The 18,481-nt window shown below is 38.1% G+C and overlaps 1 pseudogene; it reads left to right on the top strand.

Moving 5' to 3' along the window:
• Positions 1-11,725: 11,725 nt before the first annotated feature.
• On the top strand, positions 11,726-12,625 carry LOC132482689 (non-homologous end-joining factor 1-like; annotated as a pseudogene).
• The last annotated feature ends 5,856 nt before the right edge of the window (positions 12,626-18,481 follow it).

The following is an 18,481-nucleotide window of genomic DNA, read 5'->3' as shown; positions in this document are numbered from 1 at the left end:
TATACTTATTTCCACACTGATATGAATTATGACACTCACTATAGAATACAAAACAACCATAGTATATTCCTTTCAAAATGTTTTCCTCTCTCTATTACAAAACCACATATATACTCAAATTTCCTACAATGAAGAGATATTAGTTTCATACATTAAGAAATAAAACATGTTATTTCAAAAAATAGGTTTTGTTTTGTTTTCTTTTGTTTTGTTTTAAATCTTTATTGGAGTATAATTGCTTTACAATGGTGTGTTAGTTTCTGCTTTATAACAAAGTGAATCACTTGTACATATACATATGTTCTCATATCTCTTCCATCTTGTGTCTCCCTCCCTCCCAACCTCCCTATCCCACCCCTCTGGGTGGTCACAAAACACCGAGCTGATCTCCCTGTGCTATGTGGCTGCTTCCCACTAGCTATCTACCTTATGTTTGGTAGTGTATATATGTCCATGCCTCTCTCATGCTTTGTCACAACTTACCCTTCCCCCTCCCCATATCCTCAAGTCCATTCTCAAGTAGGTCTGTGTCTTTATTCCTGTTTTACCCCTAGGTTCTTCATGACATTTTTTCCCCTAAATTCCATATATATGTGTTAGCATATGGTATTTGTGTTTCTCTTTCTGACTTACTTCACTCTGTATGACAGACTCTAGGTCTATCCACCTCATTAGAAATAGCTCAATTTCGTTTCTTTTTATGGCTGAGTAATATTCCATTGTATATATGTGCCACAACTTCTTTATCCATTCATCGGATGATGGATACTTAGGTTGTTTCCATCTCCAAAACTACAATGAGATATCATCTCACACCAGTCAGAATGGCCATCATCAAAAAATCTAGAAACAATAAATGCTGGAGAGGGTGTGGAGAAAAGGGAACACCCTTGCACTGCTGGTGGGAATGTGAATTGGTACAGCCACTATGGAGAACAGTATGGAGGTTCCTTAAAAACTACAAATAGAACTACCATATGACCCAGCAATCCCACTACTGGGCATATACCCTGAGAAAACAATAATTCAAAAAGAGTCTTGTACCAAAATGTTCATTGCAGCTCTATTTACAAAAAAAATTTTTAGAAGATATTTCTGCACAAGCCAAATTTATGAACTGTATCAAATTAACTTACCTGAAATACACACACATATATGCAATTGCAATCATGACACAGGGATGGCCATGGTATCCTGTTGCAGAGTTATATGTTATTACACAATCTTGTTTTTGCATAAGGAAAAAATGACAGAAACAAAAGACATACACACACATACATGTAGGTATGTCCATGAAATTTATAGCCAAAATTCATATGATTGGAACTTTTGTAACATAAGTTTCCTCACAAAATATTGTATTGTAAGATCCCCTTTCTGAGAGGGTTTTAATTATTAAAATATATTCATATAAATTAATGCAAACTTAGGAGCTTGGGTATGTTGCAAAATTATTATTTGGCAAATACCTTGTGCAACATATTGCATTAGTGTTCCACATTATTTTCTACCCCTCCCTGTGAAAGGATTATGCTTTCCTACTCTATTGATATCAAGTTTGATATTTATATATTCCATGTCTAAGCTCTTAGAGACATCTTTGCATGGTTCTATCATTCTTCCTCATTGTATAATAAGCGCAGCTGGTGTCAGATAAGGGCTGCTCCTCCAACCTAGATTCTAGAATGAAAATGATATAGAGAACAACCCCAAAGCCAACAAGTAATGTGAACAAGTAACATTTTTTTGTTATTGTAAGTTATTGAATTCTTGGGGCTGTTTCTTCTCAAAGTATAAACTAGCAAAAACTAATAGATCATGGTAACCCTTATTTTAGAATATATCTTGGAATTATATATTACATTCACATTGACACCTGAAAGAAATTCCAAACTGTTTAAGCTGAAGTTTGAAATAGTTACAAATTCTGTTGATGTGGGGCGGGGGGTTGGGGGGCTGGCAGAAAGAGTGACTTAGAAGCAATTTTGCAGCTTCAGACCACTAGGAAAAACCCTGTACCAACCTAAACTCTTGAAGTCTATGCCTATGAGCTATATTGGAGTCATCAACCTAAGGTAATCAGAATATAGCAAATTCAAATTTCACTGTGAACTCTTTTAAAAAATATTCTGTGGGTCATACATAACTTATAAAGCATCATAATACCCTCTAACTGGAGTGAAATTGCTCTATATTCCAATTTAATGAGAGGGATATTAAATTGGAATGCTTATTAACATTCCAATTTAATGTTTATTAATATCCCTTGGAAAATCTTGTTTAGGGAAATAAGTAATTAATAGTATTAGGATAAGTAATAGTAATGTGTTGCTGCATTAATAGTATACTTACATAATAGGAAGCCATTATGAACAGGCTTAACATCTGTGAGGACTGGAAATAATGTGCTGGCTATAAGAACTTCACAATTTGTAAAAGGTGGCCTTTGTCAATATACAGAGTGTTTTAAAATATACTCATTTCATTCTTAAAAGTTTCATGTTACAAACCTATGACAAGATGTTAAAAAGACAAATCTTATGTAGGAGAAAAACTTAGTGAATAGATTTGCATACTCTGAAAAAAATCTCATGCTTGAGTTTTTCAAAATTATATTTTAATTACAAAAGTAATACATAGTATAAAAATCAATAACAAACGCATATGTAAAAAAGTGAAAGTCTCATTTCACCTCCCCCGATGTGAATCCCACCCCTCAGAGACAGCCATTTTTAAAAGTTTGGAATCTATATATCTACACACACACACACACACACACACACACACACACACATATACACATCTATAAATAACAAGCTTTTTCCTACTTAAACTATACATTTTATTCAATTATTTGCTTTCTTTACTAATCACTATAACAGAGACATCTTTCCATGTCAATACATCCAGCTCCTCCCTCACTGTTTCTCAAAGTTGCATAGTATTACAGTGTGAATACCTCCATAAAGTATTTGACCATTACCTGTTTGTGAGTGCTTAAGCTATTACAAATATTTTTTTTTCTTTTACCAACCATGCTGCAATGAATATTCTCATACATTATCAATTTAGAATATTACAAAAAAGTCCACAATCCAGAAGTAATGCTATTAAACTCTAAACAAGATCCGATAATTTGGTCTCCTTGCTCAAATGGGAGAAAAATGCATGAAGATGCCTACATGAGCACTCTTAGGTCGCACTCTTAGGATTGTGATGGTGATGAGGTAATAATGATAACTCACATTTAGTGAGTAGTCATGTGCCACACACTTTGCACTTTTAAACTTATTTACTTGTCACAAAAAACCCTATAAGGTAGCCACCAAAATATCTCATTAATTCTAAGATTCATATCTTTTAATGTTCTAGCACCTCTGAAATCAAGATGTACATCATTTTATTTGGAAATGATTTTTTCTGCCATAGTGGCACAAAGCATAGTAGTGTAGCTTACTATTGATTGGATTTGATAATACACAGTATCGTTCTTAGTTCATAGATGAGGAAACTGAGGCTCCGAGGACTAAAGTGCCCTATCCAGTATCAGGCAGCTAGTAATTGGCAGAGGTGTGATTCTTACCCAGACAATCTGACTTGAATCTGTGGTTTTAAATGCTCTTCCTGAAGTGCAGGAAAGTGGAACAAATGTTGAGCAACAATCCACCCCCCCCCACACACACACAAATTTAACACTGGTTACAACTGTCCAGTAGATTTAGAGATGATTTTTATTTACTAAAACATTCTTCCATAATTTTCCAATTTTCTACCTTGAACTAGTTTTTATTTAACTTATGGAAAATCTCGTACACTCATACAAAAGTAGAGAGAATAATAATAATGAACTCCCCCATGTTCCCATCACCCATCTCCAGTAATTATTAATCCATCTATCCCCTAATCCATTAGTCAATACCAATTATTTTCAGGCAAATCCCAGATATCATATTATTCCATATGTAAATATATCTGAATTAATCCCTAAAGACAAAGATTCTTTTAAAACGTAACCATGATCCTATTTTCACATAGAGAAATAACAATAATTTTTAATATCATAAAATATTCAGTGTCCAGATATCCCTAGTTACTACTACAAAAAAGCTTAATGAACACATTGTATGTATGTGTGTGAATATGTTTACATTTCTATTAGTAATTATGTTGGAAAAGTTCCTCAGGTAGTATTTCTAGGCCATAGAGTAACAGGGTTTCAGATTTGTTACATAAACCAAATTGCCTAACACAAAATTGTTTTGCTAACTTACACTCTTAACAGTACTGCTATTTAGTGCCAGTTTTCCTAAACCCTGCACAACACTGGGGATAAACGATCTTGGCCCATTCTTGTCAATCTTAATATGCTATCCTGTTTTATTCATGTGTGTTTATTATTGAAGGCAATTGACTTTTTCAAAAGATTACTGCTCGTGTGTGAAGAGTGTCTTCTGATTCTTTACCCATTTTTCCATATCTTTAAAAGCCCTTTGTCAGGAAGGCTAACAGAGAACTGGCTCAGGAGCCAAACTGCTTACATTAGAATTCAGGTTCTGGAGCAAAGAAAAAGTGTAAACAGGAAAAGAAAGAACAAGAATAAGGAGGAAATAGTGAGAGAGGACCAGCGAAACAGGACCCGCGCGTCTCAGGATCCTCCCACCTCTCTGGCCCTGTTCCTTGCTTCCATTTCTCATTCCCCCACCCCCACTTCTAGTGGCATGCTTGTCAGGTCAACTTCCCCCTGGACAAAAGAAGAATCACAAGGAACTGTGTCCAATCTCATCTTCCCTTACTGACTCCCACCAGGTGTTCAAATCTAACTTACCGGGCAGTCACTGTCATCAGGCTGCCTGCCGCTCTCCACTTCGCCAAGGTCTGTGCCCTTGGCCACAGGATCTAAGCTTTCTGGTAGGCTCCAGCTCGCCCAGGCAACCCAGCCAGTGCCCTTACTGGTGCCAGGGCCATCCACTAACTTGTCGCCAACACTTGCTCCCACAACATTCACTGGAAGCACAGACCGCAGTTCAGGTCAGAATCCCTACACAAAGTTTGTGTCCAGAGGTTCCCACGTGACTTGTTTCCCAGGCAATGGTTCCTTCCTCCCACCCCAAGGAATGCGGAGAGTGCTTCCCAGAGGTACAGCTCAAACAGCTATGACTAGTGAAATGCAGAATAGCCTGCTGGAAGTGTTGTCTATTTCTATGGCATTAAACTGGGAATTATAAAGAAAAGAATGAAAGGAATTGGAGACTTTCACCAAGAACTATGCATAGCTCTGTATTGTTAGGATTCTTAGGATGAGTGTGTGTTATCTTGTAATTAAATCAACAAAGGGAAAGCAAATTGTAATGAATAAATAAAAATGGATTATGTATACAGGAAAATCCAACGATTACAGCACCTTATGTAGCTTTAGAAATATGTTATGTTTTATAAGAGGGGTAATAGCAATGTGCAAATGTCCGTTCAGAATTCAAGCAGGAAGAGTCTTCACAAAAGGATTTTGAAAAGCCATATTTTACTGTCAGAGGGCCTAGGAGAATCTATTATTCTGAGCACTTCTGTCAGAAAGACAGAGCTGCAGCATGTTGAATGTACGTCAGAGTTAATCAAGACAAAGAACCTCTTGTGATCAGTAATAATGTCAAGTCCCTAAAGAAGAAACAGAGAAAACCATGAAGGTCAAAAATTAGGAGACTCAGACTTTGCAGAAAGCTTAAACACAGGGACCCTGAAGCCATGCTACCTTGGTTAGAATTCAGATCTGCTCTTTACTAAGTTATGGGACCTTTGGCAAGTTGCTTTATTTGTGCCTCAGTTTCTTCATCTATTAATGTCTTGTCATAAAAATTAAATTAAACAAGTTAATATTTAAACAATGTCTGGCTAGTGGGAAGTCCTATGTTTGTTAAATAAATAAGTAAAATGTGGAACACAGAGAGCCAAAATGTGCCATAACAGACCTATTAGCCACACTTAGTAATAGGAACCACATTAGTAAACATTTTACTGAGTTCATTGTTATGGAGTCAACAAAGCTTTTTGGCATTCACATAAAGTTTAGAGATGACCAACTGCACTAGCACCAGATGGGCCTCACCTGTGTATCAGAATCAAGTTTTGGTACTGAGGATGGGTGAAACCAAGTAAGCATCCCCACTTATACAACTATGTTCTTATGTGATCCATTTATGTCTTGTTCTGTTAGCGTCTTGGGCAAACACAAAATGTCCAGCCAACTATCTTTCCTAAGTAGGGAGGGAATACAAAAAGACCCTTAGATATGATGCAAATGCAGCATGTCTGGCACATGGTAAGATCACAAATATTTTTAAAAATCAGATCTTTTGTAAAAGTCTTAGGAATTTTTTTTATTGGAGTAAAATTGCTTTACAATGTTGTGGTAGTTCTGCTGTATGATGAAGTGAATTAGCGATATGTATACCTATATCCCCTCCCTCTTGGACCTCCCTCCCACTTCCCCAACCCACCCATCTAGGTCATCACAGAGCACCTAATATAGCTCATATTTCCCTTCTCAGAAGCTTATGGTGCTCTATAAACAAGTAACAGATGTGCCATGAACATTCCTTCTTAGAGGGTTCAATGGTCTAAACTTTTTCAAACAGAGCACATTCTGTTTCCAGCTCTCTACTCACCTTGCTTTGGGACACCGTGACAATCATTTTAGTTAAAGTAAATCGGGGCAGTTAAAAAGAAAATGCTCTCCTAAGATAAAAAGGCTCCAGTTATTGGCTCAAAATGAGTAGGGTCTAAGTTTGTTAATCAGATAGTAGGAGAGAGGGATGGGAATACCATTAAGAAAATTAGCCCTTGAGGTCTGCTCTGTGCAATATAGTGACCACCAGCCAGAGGTGACTCTTTAGCCTTTGAAATGTAGCTAGTTCAATTTGAGGCGGGACGTTAGTATAAAATGCACACCAGATTTCTTTGGCTAATTACAAAAACGCAAACTATTTCACTTATAACTTGCTTTTTTTAGATTGATTATATGTTGCAATGATAGTAATTTGGAAATAGTAGATTAACTAAAAATATTATTAAAATTAATTCTACTTATATTTCTTGCACTTTTTAAATATGACTGTTAGAAAATTTTAAATTGTAAACGTGGTTCACTTTATATATTTTGTTGGACAGCATGGCTCTAAGACCTAAGTTTATTTAAATATGGATATTATAGACTAAATCTACAATTGCAAAAGTAGGGAGTGCATATGCCAAGAGACATACAAGATGATCCAATGGTCTGTGGAAAAATATATTAGAACATCGATTCTTATTTATTTCTCATCTCTTCTTTTTAAATCTTTATTTGTATATGTTTTATAATGTAATACTGTGAGTACAGAAATACATGTTTTATATATATAAGTATGTATATGTGTATATATATTTATATGTGTATATATGAAACACTTTTTAAATATTTACACTTTTTCTGGTGACAAAGGTGAAAGAACCTTTCTCAACCATGCAAGCTCCTTTCTGACTTAGGGTTTTTTCACTTGCTATTTCCTCTGCCTGAAACATCTGTCTCTAGATCTTTGAAAAATTGACTCCATTTTGATGCTTGTGTCTTGATTCAGATGTCACCCAGTATGGGCTTCTCTCTAATCTTCTAACCCTATACAATCATTGCAGTCACTATCATTTTCCTTCACCAACCTGTCCTATTTTCTTTTTAACAGTTCTCTCTGAAATATTCTTGTTTATTTGTTTATTTAAATATAAACTAGAAATCATCCAGAACATTACTCTTTTGTTCCACTAAGCTCCATTTTAGAAGAAAAAGCACAGGAAGTGGAGCCAGACAGATCCAGAGTATGAAGTTCAGACTAAGAGAATACAGAACCATGAATTTGTCATTTAATGTAATCAACCAAGAGTGAAATTAAACCAGGTCCCTGAGAGGGCTCTCTACTGCAACACAACAGTGCCTTTATCACCAGTTCTAGGCTTCCAAAGAACACTGCTGATGCTAATTTAGCTGCAAAAGGAGGTGTCCTGTATGGCTGGCATAAACTTTTCAGGGTTTGGAAAGGAACTTTCATACATCATTTTTTGTGTGAAAAATAAAATAAAAAACATTCCAAGTATCAAAAGTCAGAATGAACTCTGGATCTAGCCTGCCTAGTTATGGATTCTAGCTCTTCCACTTATTAGTTATGTTATTAGCTCAAGTTATTTAACATTTCTGAGCCTCAATTTCCTCATCTTTAAAATAGGGATTGTAATTGTACCTTTCTCATAGGTTTTTGTGTGTGTGTGTGAAGAGTTAATATGTGTAATAAACATAATAATGCCTGGCATGTAGGTAATATATGAATACTAATACAAATTAAAAATAAGAGACAAAAAAGATTGGGAAACCAACACATAACCAACACATAAACCAACACATAACTACATCCCTGGCCTAAAGTGAATCAAATGCATGAATACTGCCAGAGACCTCATCAAGGTATTTAAGGTAGGGAAATCTTGTGAACTGATTGTATTGTAAAGCTGACAGGATTGTAATGTCCTTAGAAAACAAGGACAGACTCCTCAGAGATCTGAAGCAAGGATGCTCACACACACACAGAAAGTGAAATCCAACCTGACTAAGGTGAGGAAATGCTAACCAGAGCTAATAAAGTAGGTGTCAGTAAATGACAGTTCAAGGGACAAATCTGATCTGCAATCTGTTTGAATTTAAATAGTTGAAAAAATAGTTGAAAAAATTAAGAGAATTACATTTTGTGACATGTCAAAATTATATGAATTTAAAATTTCAGTATCCAAAAATAAAGTTTTATTGGAACACAGTCACAAGCATTCACTTACATGTTGTCTATGGCTGCTTTCACACTACAACTACAGGGTTGTAATTATTTTCCATCTCATGTTGTCTTATGCAAGACTAATTTGCAATGCATTAGGCATCAAAATTATCACTGAGAAACCCAAATGAACATGAAGTAACTAGGAAATCACCACAGTTGTATTTAACAATGAGCCAAATAATCCCAAGCTTTCTTAATCTTATACTAGTTTCTTCAAAGGCCAGAAGAGAATTATTAAGGTACATACTAGGTATTAACTAAATACATGATTTACCTGATTAAGGGAGTAATCTTCTCTACATAGGATTAAAAGACAAATGCACACAAAATAACAATAAATGTATGTTATTGAGTACACATCATATAAAGATGTAAATTGTGGCAATCACAACACAAAACTTGGTAGGACAGAGTTTTATAGGAGTAGAATTTTTTTATGCTATTGAAGTTAAGTTGGTATCAATTCAAACTAGATTGTTGTAAATTCAGGGCATGAAATGTAATCCTTATTGTAACACACAAATAAATCATAAACATTATAATAAAAAAATGAGAAGGGAATAAAAATGGTTGAATCAAAAAAAACTGAATGCAAAAGAAGGCAATAATGGAGGAAATAAGGTACAAAGAGTGTATAAGACATAATAAAAACAAATAAAAAAGTGCCTGAAATAAGTCCTTTCTTACCGGTAACTACTTCAAATGTAAATGGATTAAACCCTCCAATCAAAAAGCAGAGATGGACAGAATGGATTTAAAATTAAAATAATAATACTCTGTCCCATCTATCAAAAACTCACATTAGATCCAAAGACACAAAGAAGCTGAAAGTGAAAGGAGGCAAAAAGCTTACAAATAGTAAGCAAAAGATTGCTGGGGTGGCTATCTCAAAATAGAATTTAAGTCAAATGTTGTTACAAGAGTCAAAGAAGAACTAGATAGATAGATAGATGATAAATAGATAGATAAAATAATTAATTCATCAAGAAGATATAATTAGGTCTTCCCTGGTGTCACAGTGGTTGAGAGTCTGCCTGCTGTTGCAGGGGACACAGGTTCGTGCCCCAGTCTGGGAAGATCCCACATGCCGCAGAGCAGCTACGTCCATGAGCCATGGACACCGAGCCTGTGAGTCCAGAGCCTGTGCTCCACAATGGGAGACGCCACAACAGTGAGAGGCCCGTGTACCACAAAAAAAAGATATAATTATAATCATACAGGTATCAAATAATAGAGCTCCCAAATATATGACACACAAATATTGACTGAATTGGAGGGACAAATAGACAGTTCCATAATAATAAATCAATAAGGAAATAGGACATGAATGACATTATAAATTAACCAGCCTTAAAAGACATATATAGAATATCCTAAAACAGCAGAATACACATACTTCTCAATTGCACATGGAACATTCTCAAGGATAGATCATCTGTTAGGCCAAAAACTACACTTAGTAAATTTAAGAAGATTAAAATCATATCAAGTATGTTTTTCAGACACAGTGGTATGAATAAAAATAGAAATAAATTACAAGAATAAAACTGGAAAATGCACAAATATGAGGAGATTAAACATGATACCAAACAACCAATAGGTTAAAGAAGAAGTTTTAAAAGAGAAATCTAAAAATATCTTGAGACAAATGAAAATGGAAATACAACATATCAAATCTTATTAGATGCAGCAAAAGCAGTTCTGAGTAGGGAGTTTATAGCAATAAATCCTTACATTTAGAAACAAAAGGTCAGTGATATCAGCATCATGACAACATAAAGTCATTTCTTCTTCTGTCCCATTTGATTCAGTTATTTGGCTATCCATAAGGAAGCAGAGGTGCCTCTGCACAGCACGCAAAGATTCCCAATGGATCTTTCCACCTGTGCCTCTTTCAGCTGACTTGGACCTTGGAAGAAGCTGCAGAGCCCAGGGACATGGCAGCAGAGGTAGCTGTGGGACAGCTGTGACCTTGCTGGTAGAGATGTTGGAGGGTGAAAGATGTGAGTGCGGTTCTGTCAGTCCATAGGTGCTGCAGTTGGAGGAAACTGTTGTTCACTTTGAGGAGAGACTGCAGTTACCATGCAGGGGGAAAGGAAAGGGAAGAAGCATACAAAAAGAACTGAAGGAACACATTTCCTGCTGTCTGCCCTGGGACTATAGTAAGTGGTTCACACACGGGATATTGGGACTCAAACACTCAAGGATTTCTCTACCAGGCCAAGGACACACCCAAAGCTCCAGGTGCTGAGCACACACCTCTCCCCACTCTGCCACCAGCCTTTTTTAAACTCCAGTTTTTAAAAAAATAATATTGCTCTCAAATTTAGTAGCAAATCAGCTCCTCTAAAAGAAATAAAAAATCTATGCAATACTTTCACATTCTGGAAAACAACAGAAAGCCTTCTAATTACCAATCTGCTAAACAGTTAGAAATAAAGTAAACAAAACCTACTGAAATAAGGAGGACGTTTGCTAATTCAAATGATACAGAACCCTAGTACAAATGGTAAAAGCAAAGCTTTACAGACAAAATCACACAAATGCTACAGCAGAGACACATTTCCATGAACAGTATGAAAAATCATGATAAAATAATATCACAAAAAGGAAACAATTCTCCAGCAACCAAACTCAAAGGCATGGAATATTTCAAACATACTGATAAAGAGTTCAAAGTAGCTCTTATAAAGAAATTCAAGGAGCTACAAGAAAACTCAGAAAGGCAATACAGTGAACTCAGGAATAAAACTAATGGATAGAGAAATATTTTATCAAAGAAATTAAAATTCTATAAAGGAACCATTTCACCTTTCAGTTTGCATGGGTGGGCCAGCTTGCTGCGGGGAGAGTGAGAGCTCTTGAGGCCGCTCACGATGGAGGAACTGGAACAAGGTCTGCTGATGCAGCCGTGGGCATGGCTACAGCTTGCCGAGAACTCCCTCTTGGCCAAGGCTTATATCACTAAACAGGGCTATGCCTTGCTGGTTTCAGATCTTCAACAGGTGTGGCATGAACAGGTGGACACTAGTGTGATCAGCCAGCAAGCCAAGGAGCTGAACAAGCACCTGACTCCTCCTCCTGAGGCTTTTCTTTGTCATTTGGATGATCTGCTTTACCCGTTGTTGAAGGACACTGCTTGCTCTGGCAAAGCTACATTCTCCTGTGATCGTGTGGCAGAGGCACTGATATTCTGGGTGTGGAGTGAGCTCTCTGGTCTCCCATTCTATTGGAATTTCCACTGCATCTTAGCTAGCCCTTCACTGGTCTCCCAACATTTGATTCGTCTTCTGATGGTTATGAGTCTGGCACTTCAGTGCCAAGTGAGGGACCTAGCAACATTGTTTCGTATGTAAGATCTAGAGATCCAGGACTACCAGGAGAGTGGGGCTATGCTGAGCCAAGATCGGTTGAAGACAGAGCCATTTGAAGAGAATTCCTTCTTGGAACAATTTATGGTAGAGAAACTACCAGAGGCATGCAGTGTTGGTGATGGAAAACCCTTTGTCACAAATCTACAGAGTCTGTATATGGCAGTCACCAGACAAAAGATCCAAGTAGGACAGAAGCTTCAAGGCACTGGAGATCCCCAGACCTCAAGCAGTGCCTACTCACAAGGAACTGATAACCAACTTCTGAATCAGCCAGAAGAGCAGGTCTCCACATCACCATCCCTCCCAGTGCCTGAAAAAGAGCCCACAGTTACTTCAGGCACTATGCAGAGGCCTCAGTTGTTGAAGGTCAAGAGGAAGAAGCTAAGGAGGCTCTTCAGTTAACCTGTCACTGTCTCAACTGCTGAGGATGGACTCAGAGAGTAGTTTCCTAGTGTCACCTTGAAAGGAGGTCCTGTGACAGCAGCATCTCTGACACAGAGTTACACAACCAGGGACTCTACTGTAAGGGCAAGATAACTGAAGTTCATGTTGACAAGCATGGATACTATTAACTGAGGGAGACCTGGCTCCAATCCATCAGGCACTGGCCTTCCCTGTCTGACTGGAAGCCAGTCTCTGGGAATCCCATACCCTCATTACTTTTGATGAAGGTGTTCTAGACCCAGGATCTACCATGGACTTTAGATATATGGGGCAGGTCTGCAAAAAGGCACAGCATGCTTAGGAAGCCTTGTCTACCTTTCTTAAGAGTCCCTAGCCAGTCCCAAGTGCTCCTCAGAGACCCTCTCCTCTCTTTAGCATGGAATAAAAAGCACTCACACTCCCCTGAAAAAGAAAAAAAAAAGAATCATTTCAAAATTCTGGAGCTGAAGAACACAAAAAACAAGATGAAGAATGCATTAGAAAGCACTGGAAATAGAGCAGACCAATATGGAAGAGAGAATTAGTGAGTTGAAATGCAGAAAACTAGAAATGATACAAGTAGAAGAGGAAAGAGAAATAAGATATAAAAAACCATGGGGGAAATGCTATGAGACCTATCAGACTCTTTTAGGAAGGGCAACATTAGGATAATGGATATCTCAGAAGAAGATAGGGAGAAGGGAGTAGAGAGATAATTCAATGAAATAATAGCTGAGAACCTCCCAAACTTGGGGAAGGAACTGAATATACAAGTCCTTGAAGCTAAGACAACACCTAATTACTTCAATGCTAGAAACCTCCAACATGCATAAATTAAAATTGTCAAAAGTCAATGACAAAGAAATAATTTTAAGGGCAGCCAGGATAAAAAGTATAGTAACCTAGAAAGGAAACCCCATTAGGCTATCAGTAGAAATCTTATAGTCTAGGAGGGAGTGGAATGGAATTCTCAACATATTGAAAGCTAAAATCTATAACCCAAGAATACTCTATTGAGCAAAGTTATGATTCAGTTCTGAAGAAAAGTAAAGTTTTCGCACACAAACAAAAGTTGAGGTAGTTCATCTACACTAGACATGCCTTACAAGAGACGTTGAAATAAGCTCTTCTACCAGAAACAAAATAGCAAAAATACACAAAACTGTAAGCAAGGTAACAAAGAAACAGAACAAGAAAATTGCAAATCTTTATCAGAAAAGGTATTCAAAAATTTTACTACAGTATAAACTTTAAAGGGAAGAAAAATAAAGCTGAAAAATAACTATAGCCATCTCAGTTTAGTAACAAACACAACATAAAAAGGGATAATTTAACACAACAAGAACATAAGAGGGGAAGAAGAAAAGGACAGAACTTGTTTAGGTAAATGAAGATTAGATGTTGTCAGCAGAAAAATGAGTATTTTATCTATGAAGTTACACACAAGCCTCAGGGTAACCACAAAATATAAATATAGAGCAGAGACCAAAAAAAAAGCACAAAAAAGAGGAAACAATAAAAATGGCAGATGGAAGCACAAGAGAAGAGAAACAATGGACATATAAAGCAATCAGAAAACAAAAGATAAAATGGCAGTACTGTCTCATCTACCAATAATCACCTTAAATATAAATTGATTGAATTTACCCATCAAAAGACAAAAAGTGGATGGAGAGATGAAGAAACAAGACTCAACTATATGCTGCCTCCAGGAAACACATCTCAGCTGTAAAGACAAACATAGACTAAAAGTGAAGAGAAGGAAGATGATACTCTAAGCAAAAAAGCAAATATCAGCCAAAAGAAAGTGTTGTAGCCATACTCATATGAGGCAAAAGAGATTTCAAGCCAAAAAAGGAAAAAAGAGACAAATATGGATAATATATAATAACAAAGGGGATATTACATCAAGAAGACATAACAGTGAATAATATATATGTACCTAACATAAGAACACCAAAATATATAAAGTGATTATTAACAGGCTAAAAGGGATACATTGCCAGCAAGACAATAATAGTATGGAAATTTAAGACCCCACTTATATCAATGGATAGATCATCCAGATGGAAAATCAACAAGGAAATTGGAACCCTAAATAAAACATTAGATCAGATGGCTTTGATAGATTTTTTACAGAATATTCCATCCAAATGCAGCAGAATACACATTCTTCTGAAGTGCAAATGGAACTTCCTGAAGGATAGTCCATATGCTGAGAAACAAAACGAAATAAATTTAAGAAGGTTGAAATCTTACCAAGAATGTTTTCTGATCACAATGGTATGAAACCAGAAATCCACTACAAAAAGAAAACTGAAAAAAATAACAAATATGTGGAGACTGAAATACATGCTGCTGAACAGCTATTAGGTCAACAAAGAAATCAAAAGAGAAAAAAAATATGCAAAGGAAAATAACAAATGAAAATATGACATAGCAAAACTGTGGAATATAACAGAAGCAGTACCAGGAAGGAAGTTTATAACAATGCAGACCAACTCAAAAAACAAGAAAAATCTCAAACAAACAATCTCATCTAACAGCTAAAGGAAGTAGAAAAATAAGAAAAAAAGAAGCCCAAAGTCAATACAAGGAAGGAAATAATAAAGATCAGAGTGGAAATAAGTGAAATAGAGACTGAAAAGATAATAGAAAGAGGAATGAAACTAAGAGCTTGTTCTTAGAAAAGGTAAACAAAGTTGACAAACCTTTAGTTAGACTTACTGAAAAAAATTGAGAAGGCTCTGACAAAATCAGAAGTCAAAGAGGAGAAATAAAAATGAATATCACAGAAATACAAATAATTATAAAATAATATGAGAAAGACAAATACCATATGCTGACACATAAATACGGAATTTAGGGGAAAAATGTCATGAAGACCCTAGGGGTAATACAGGAATAAAACCACAGACTTACTAGAGAATGGACTTAAGGATATAGGGAGGGGGAAGGGTAAGCTGGGACAAAGTGTGAGAGTGGCATGGACATATATACACTACCAAACGTAAAATAGATAGCTAGTGGGAAGCAGCCACATACAACAGGGAGATCAACTCGGTGCTTTGTGACCACCTAGACGGGTGGGATAGGGAGGGTGGGAGGGAGGGAGACACAAGAGGGAAGAGATATGAGAACACATGTGTATGTATAACTGATTCACTTTGTTATAAAGCAGAAACTAACACACCGTTGTAAAGTAATTATACTCCAATAAAGATGTAAAAAGAAAAAAGAGAATAGTATGAAGAGTTATATGCCAACTATTTGGACATCATAGAAGAAGTGAACAAATGTCGAGAAATATACAACCTGGCAAGACTGAATCAAGAAGAAACAGACAACTTGAACAGACTAATCACTAGTAGTGAAATAGAAATTGTAATTAAATTTAAAAAAACCTCCCAGCAAACAAAAGTCCAGACCTGGATGGCTTCACAAGGGAATTCTACCAAATATATAAAGAAAAACGAATACTTATCCCACTCAAACTAGTTCAAAAGCACACCCAAATTCATTGTGCAAGGCCACTATTACACTCATACGAAAACCAAAGACACTACAAGAAAAGAAAAAAAAAGAAAATTACACACCAATATCTTTGATGAATACAGATGCAAAAATCCTCAACAGGGAAGAGTAAGACGCGGAGATCACCTTCCTCCCCACAGATACACCAGAAATACAGCTACACGTGCAACAACTCCTACAGAACACCTACTGAACGCTGGCAGAAGACCCCAGACCTCCCAAAAGGCAAGAAACTCCCCACATACCTGGGTAGGGCAAAGCAGAGAGATTCCCGCACAGAGGAGCGGTGCCGAGCGGCACTCACCAGCCCGAGAGGCTTGTCTGCTCCCCCGCCAGGGCGAGCGGCGCTGGAGCTGAGGCTCGGGCTTCGGTCAGAGCGCAGGGAGAGGACTGGGACTGGCGGCGAGAACTCAGCCTGAAGGGGGCTAATGTGCCACAGCTAGCCGGGAGGGAGTCCGGGAAAACTCTGGAGCTGCCGAAGAGGCAGGAGACTTTTTCTTCCCTCTTGGTTTCCTGGTGCGCGAGGAGAGGGGATTAAGAGCGCCGCGTAAAGGAGCTCCAGAGACGGGCGCGAGTCGCGGCTGAAAGCGCGGAGCCCAGAGACGGGCGTGGGACGCTGGGGCTGCTGCTGCCGCCGCCAAGAAGCCTGTGTGCGAGCGCAGAACATTGTCCACACCGCCCTTCCGGGAGCCTGTGCAGCCTGCCACTACCGGGGTCCCGGGATCCAGGGGCGGCTTCCCTGGGAGAACGCACGGCGCGCCTCGGGCTGGTGCAACGTCACGCCGACCTCTGCCGCTGCAGGCTCGCCCCGCACTCCGTGCCCCTCCCTCCCGCCCGGCCTGAGTGAGCCAGAGTCCCTGAAGAGGCTGCTCCTTTAACCCTGTCCTGTCTGAGCGAAGAACAGACGCCCTCCGGCGACCTACATGCAGAGGCGGGGCCAAATCCAAAGCTGAGACCCAGGAGCTGTGAGAACAAAGAAGAGAAAGGGAAACCTCTCCCAGCAGCCTCAGAAGCAGCAGATTAAAGCTCCACAATCAACTTCATGTACCCTGCATCTGTGGAATACATGAATAGACAACAAATCATCCCAAATTGAGGAGCCAGGAGTCAGTGCTGTGCCTCTGAGGTGGGAGAGCGAACTTCAGGACACTGGTCCACAAGAGACCTCCCAGCTCCACATAATATCAAACGGCAAAAATCTTCCAGAGATCTCCATCTCAACACCAGCACCCAGCTTCACTCAACGACCAGCAAGCTACAGTGCTGGACACCCTATGCCAAACAACTAGCAAGACAGGAACACAACACCACCCATTAGCAGAGAGGCTGCCTCAAATCATAAAAAGTCCGCAAACACCCCAAAACACACCACCAGACGTGGACCTGCCCACCAGAAAGACAAGATCCAGCCTCATCCACCAGAACACAGGCAGTAGTCCCCTCCACCAAGAAGCCTACACAACCCACTAAACCAACCTTAGCCACTGGGGACAGACACCAAAAACAACGGGAACTACGAACCTGCAGCCTGCAAAGAGGAGACCCCAAACACAGTAACATAAGCAAAATGAGAAGACAGAAAAACACACAGCAGGAGAAGGAGCAAGATAAAAACCCACCAGACCTAACAAATGAAGAGGTAATAGGCAGTCTATCTGAAAAAGAATTCAGAATAATGATGGTAAAGATGATCCAAAATCTTGGAAATAGAATAGACAAAATGCAAGAAACAGTTAACAAGGACCTAGAAGAACTAAAGACGAATCAAACATCGATTAAAAACACAATAAATGAAATAAAAAATACTCTAGATGGGATCAATAGCAGAATAACAGAGGCAGAAGAACGGATAAGTGAGGTGGAAGATAAAATAGTGGAAATAACTGCTGCACAGCAAAATAAAGAAAAAAGAATGAAAAGAACAGAGGACAGTCTCAGAGACCTCTGGGACAACATTAAACGCACCAACATTCGAATTATAGGGGTTCCAGAAGAAGAAGAGAAAAAGAAAGGGACTGAGAAAATATTTGAAGAGATTATAGTTGAAAACTTCCCTAATATGGGAAAGGAAATAGTTAATCAAGTCCAGGAGGCACAGAGAGTCCCATACAGAATAAATCCAAGGAGAAATACACCAAGACACATATTAATCAAACTGTCAAAAATTAAACACAAAGAAATCATATTAAAAGCAGCAAGGCAAAAACAACAAATAACACACAAGGGAATCCCCATCAGGATAACAGCTGATCTCTCAGCAGAAACTCTACAAGCCAGAAGGGAGTGGCAGGACATACTTAA

Source organism: Mesoplodon densirostris, chromosome X, assembly GCF_025265405.1.
Source record: "Mesoplodon densirostris isolate mMesDen1 chromosome X, mMesDen1 primary haplotype, whole genome shotgun sequence".
Taxonomy (NCBI): domain Eukaryota; kingdom Metazoa; phylum Chordata; class Mammalia; order Artiodactyla; family Ziphiidae; genus Mesoplodon; species Mesoplodon densirostris.
The sequence above is the reverse complement of the archived record's forward strand: the minus strand, read 5'-3'. Positions and strand labels throughout refer to the sequence as shown.